Here is a 5595-nt window from a genome sequence, read left to right as displayed (position 1 = left end):
TTCCTATTAGGGCTAGATAACTCCTAATTTTAATTGGGATTGTCTTGAGTCTCTCCCTTATCATTATCTCTCCTTTGTAAGGATAACTTGTACTCTAAGCTTTAAAGTTTATCCAAAAATCTCCCCCTTAAGCTTTGAATTACCCTTTGAAACGTCATGAACTCCAAGCAAACTCCTCATTTCCATAAACTGAACTCTCGCCAATGCCTTAGCCAGTATGTCCGCCTTTTGGTTAGCTCCAGGGATGTGATCAACATAAATAAGCTCCCTCTCGACACACTCACGGATAAAGTGATACCGTTTGTGAATGTGTTTGCTCCTGCCTTGAAAAAGTTCCTCGCGAGTGCAATTTCTGCCTTGTTGTCAACATACAACATGATCTGTGCGCTCTTCCAACCTGTGATTTCACTTAAGAGGTCCTAAAGCCATATTGCTTGCTTAGCTCCTTCTGTTGCTGCCATGAACTCGGCTTCACAAGATCAGAGTGCAACTGTGTCCTATTTTTGTCAGCACCAAGTGATCGACATGTCACCAAAGAAGAACAAGTGACCAGTTGTACTCCTCCCATCATCTTGATCGACATTGTGACTACTGTCACTAAACTTGTGATCTCCTTCTAGCCTCCTCGCTTGTACTTCAAACCATACGACATTGTTCCTCTTAGGTATCGTAGTATCTGTTTCATAACTTCTCCATGTGACTTACGTGGACTCTGCATATATCTGCTAGTTATACCAACAACAAAGGCTAAATCAGGATGAGTGTGCTGCAAATATCTTAAACAGCCAACATTTCTTCTATAATGCGTAGGATCTATCTTCTCTTCACTTAGAGCTTTAGAGACCTGCAACCCAAATTCCATTGGAATTAAAGTCGGATTGCAGCTTTCTAGCCCTGCTTCTTTCGAAATCCTATGTGCATAACCCTCTTGCTTGATAGTGATTCCGTCATCCAATTGATGCACTTCAATGCCAAGATAATATGTTAGCTTGCTGAGATCAGTCATCACAAACTTTGTAGACAATCCTGCCTTGAACTCTTTTATGATCTTGAGATTGTTGCCTGTAACGAGTAGATCATCTACGTGTACAACGAGCAAATCTCCTCCTTTTATTTTCTGATACACTGAAGTTTCTTTAACACACCTTTTGAAGCCCATCTCCTTCAAGATTTGATCCAACTTTGTATTCCAAGCTCGTGGAGCTTGTCTTAATCCATACAAAGCTTTCGAAAATTTGTAAACCTTATGCTCTTCACCCTTGACCTTGAAACCTTCTGGCTTATCAACATACCCGTCTTCTTTAAGTTCACCGTGTAAAAACGCTGTTTTCATGTCTAAGTGATGGATCTCCCATCCATCTGATGCAGCCAAGGCAATTAGCATTCGTATAGTCTCTATATGAGCCACTGGAGCGAAAGCTTCTCCAAAGTCTATGCCTTTCTCATGTACATAGCCTTTTGCAACCAACCTTGCCTTATGCTTGCTTATAGAACCATCTGCATTTCTTTTCATTTTAAAGATCCACTTAAGTCCAATTACCTTCACTTCTCTTGGCTTATCAACAAGAGTCCATGTCTTGTTTTTATTGATAGAGTCTATCTCCTCTTTGCAGGCAATTCTCCAAACTCGTTGGTCTTTAGCATCTTTGTAAAATCTTGGTTCATCGTTGATTAAAAACAAGAGTATCTCACTCTTCACTATCGACAAAAGTACATAGTCCTCAAGGCGTTTCAGTTTCTGGGTTTGGCGTGTAGTCCTTCGCAGTGGCTGCTGCTGTTGTGTTTCTCGAGTGACAATAACCTCATTGACATCTTTGTTTTCTTGAGATGTAACACTCTCTGTTTCATCTTCTCCTGGATCTTCATTGTCATTATTAGACACAACTGGCCCTTCTCCAGCATCTTCAATGTCTCCCCATCGCATGTAGAACATTCCTGGTTCTCTATCAAATTCATTTTTTGATGAGTTCCAAGTCCATTTACTTTTCTCGTTGAAGAAAACATCGCAGCTTACTACAATTCTCTGTGTAGATGAATTAAACAGCCGATATGCTTTTGATCCAAGCTCTATTCCAAGGTGAACCAACGACTGTGATCTATCATCTAACTTCTTAAGATGTGCAGTGTTAACTTTAGCATAAGACACACAACCAAATACTCTTAAGTGATCAATGTTTGGCTTTCTTTCACGCAGGTTTTCATATGGACTGATGTTGTTATGAGCCTTGGTAGGTACCTTGTTGATCAAATAAGTAGCATGATGATATGTTACGGTTTTGACTCACTTTGACCCCGTTTATTTGATAGTTTTGTAGTTGTTTGAGTCCTTTTCAGGTTATAATAAGAGGCTAGGAAGCTAAAAGCAAGGATTGGAACAACAGGAGCAATCGGAGCAGAAAGGAGTTGAATTGGAGCAGAAAAGCTGATTTTAGACCCAGGAGCACATGCTCCCGATTTCCGAGCACATGTTCCCAACTCTACGGTTTCATGACGACACGTGGCAAGCATCTAGGCGCCGATTCCCTGCCTAATTCCCCTTATTTTAGGCGATACTTTGTGAGAGAAAGAGGGCTGAGATCGCTTTTTAATAGGGAGATTTGAATTTGGAATCTTTCTTTATTTTTCTCTACTTGTATGCTATTTAACCTAGGGTTTTTAGGGGAGATGGATATACCTTTTCTTTTGGTTTTTGAGCGACGTTTTTGTGAGAGGGAGAAGAGCGGCTACCTTGTGAAGCATTCTCTGAACCCTTTTTTTATTTTTATGTCATGGAATTTCTCATCTTTTGCTATGATTCATTTCTCTATGTCTGAGTAGTTTTCTTTGCTAGATTAGGGGTTTCAAAAGGGGTTTCATGGGTTAGCGACAGAACACAAATAGGGCTTTATATAATCGATTGTCTTCACTATTGTTAGACTTAATGCTTAGGTTGATTTGATCACCCAATCTATGATTCTAGGTTTATCTATTCATCAAAAGTGTAATAGGTTGCTAGAAAAGACATTAGTGGGCAAATTATCCTAGACCTGCGAAAGTTGATGTGTAGGTGATTTGTGAACTTATCATTCCTGTTCTTTAATGCTTGTCTGCGATTCTGGGCTCAAACGGCAGTTTAGGGTTTATGGACCGCCGAGCATGTGCTCCGGATGTCTGAGCACGTGCTCCGCGTTTCCGCACAGAATCGATCAGATAGAGTTACTGATACCACGACAGTGGATCAGTTTATATTTATGTTTGAGTTCTAGACTGGTACTTAATCTATGCCCTAAATAGTTGTTTAGTTGCTATCTCTGAAATTCCCGAGAATTACCCCTGATCTAGTGTTTTGCTTATTGCCTTTTTATACCGTTTTAATCGCGTTACTGTTACCAAACAAACCCAACTTTGAATTGTCTTAGCTTGAAATTGAACCAATAGAACCATAGAGTAAAACTTGGTCTTCGTGGGATTCGACCCCTAAGTACTACTTCTTTGTTGTGCACTTGCAGTAGGAAAATAGGGTTTAAAACTCTGTGTATCAAGTTTTTGGCGCCGTTGCCGGGGACCAAATTTTTACCTTTGGTTTTCGGCGAAATTACTAGACTAAGACCTTACTGATTTGTCTTTCTGCTTCTTCTTTGCGTGTGTTTCAGGTGCATGTCAAGAAGATCTACAAGAAGAAACAACACCAAAGAACTAGTTGCTTTGTCAGCCGCAGAACTCTCTTTGGCAGAAAGAACAAACCGCAAGAACAGAAAGTTTCAATCCGTCAACATGGGTGACAATAGAAACAATGAGGATATGGCTGCCGAGTTGCAGCAACTTCGACAACAGTTGGGGCAGTTGCTCCGTGCTCAACACGAAAGAGCCGCGCCGCCACAACCGTCCATTGGGGACAAGGACAACCCGCATGTGTTCTACACCAACCGAGCGGCGATTGTTCCTCCCACCATCCCGAGACAAGATTTTGAGATCAAGCCACAGATGATCTCTCTAGTGAAGCAGCACCTATTTCACGGTCTCCCAGCTGAGATTCCGATGGACCACATCGAGAATTTTGAGGAGATATGTAGCACCACTGGTTCAAATGGGATACCGCCAGACTTTCTGAAGTGCAAGCTCTTTCCCTTCTCTCTTGCGGATAGAGCTTCACGTTGGCTGAAGTCATTGCCACCTGAGTCTCTGACATCATGGGAACAGTGTAGATCTGCGTTTCTGGACCATTTCTACACCAAGGCTAAGACCGCTGCCCTGAGCCCTGAGGAACAAGATTTCATCGTTCCAACAGCACACTGGAGAAGCCTTCTGCGAGGCTTGGGAGAGGTACAAAGAGTACCGTAGAGAGTGTCCGCACCATGGATTCAGTGATGAACAGATTTTGGGCATTTTCTATGATGGAGTTAACTGGGACTACAGAAACGCTCTCAACTCGGCCAGCAATGGGGATTTTATGACAAAGTCTAAGGAAGGAGCATATCAGTTGATTGAGAACCTAGCTGCAAGCTCCAGCAACAAGGCTCCTGAGTATGACAGGTCCGTGAAGGTCAACAGTGTCGATACGCAAAAGATCGACGAGTTGACAGCCAAGGTGAACCTTCTTCTGAAGGGGAGCCAGAAAACTGTCCATTTTGTCGATGAGACCGGAGACATGCCGCTAGCTCAGGAGATTTGTGATGGAGAGGATGAAACGATGGAGGTTAATTATGTGAGTGGGCAAGGTTTTGTGCAGAACAGGGGTTTCAACCCGAACTATAAAAGCCATCCGAATTTGTCCTATAGAAGCACCAACGTGGAGAATCCTCAGGATCAGGTGTATCCGCAGCAAGGAGCTCAGAATCAGATGGGTTATCAGAAAACCTTCTCAAACAACTTCCAAGGCAAACAGTTTGTGCCCACTCAAAACCGTTTCCAAGGGGGGAACCAGCAGGCATATACAAGCGCTCAGCAAGCACCGCCTTTCACCAACCAGCAGTTGGGATCTTCACCTGCTAGCAGCTCTCAAGATGAGCTGAAAAACATGATGCAACAATTCTTGGTGAATCAACAAAAAGCTTCAGTGGAAATCAACGCTAAGGTCGATACCATGTACAATGACCTTAATGGGAAGTATGAGGCAGTAATGTCACATGTGAAGAAGCTTGATGTTCAGGTTGCACAGACTGCTGAAGCCGTGAAAAGAACTCCTGGGACTCTGCCCGGAAAAGGGGAAGCAAACCCACGGAACGAGTATGTCAATGCGATTGAGCTAAGGGGAGGAAAGAAGTTACCCCCTAGAGAAGCACCATCCGCTAGGCTTGACAAGGGCAAGGGTATTGCTGAAGAATACCTTCCTCAACATGCTGCTGAGACTCCACCGTTGAGTCAAAAAGAAGCCGAAGCATCCGGCGAGCATGTGCTCCCACCCAGCGAGCACGTGCTCCCGACTCCCGATCAGACCGTTCCTACTGAGGTACCTCCTGCACGCGTGTACACCCCTAGGGTTCCTTACCCTGTTCCTCCTAAGAAATCTCGCAAGGATTTGGAGGATGCAAAGTGCAAGGAGATGTTGAGAGAATTGACGGTAAAACTACCCCTAGCTGATGATGTTCAGATGATACCTGCTTTGAAGAGATATGT

General features: G+C 43.2%; 1 non-coding gene across 1 annotated transcript; it reads right to left on the bottom strand.

The window, feature by feature from the left end:
- Positions 1-4234: 4234 nt before the first annotated feature.
- On the bottom strand, positions 4235-4341 carry LOC147934887 (small nucleolar RNA R71). Its single transcript, XR_015573435.1, has one exon. It is a non-coding gene; the product is annotated as a small nucleolar RNA R71 (small nucleolar RNA).
- Positions 4342-5595: the final 1254 nt, after the last annotated feature.

This window comes from Camelina sativa, chromosome 11, assembly GCF_030686135.1.
Source record: "Camelina sativa cultivar CO46 ecotype springtype chromosome 11, ASM3068613v1".
NCBI classification, from domain to species: Eukaryota; Viridiplantae; Streptophyta; class Magnoliopsida; order Brassicales; family Brassicaceae; genus Camelina; species Camelina sativa.
The sequence above is the reverse complement of the archived record's forward strand: the minus strand, read 5'-3'. Positions and strand labels throughout refer to the sequence as shown.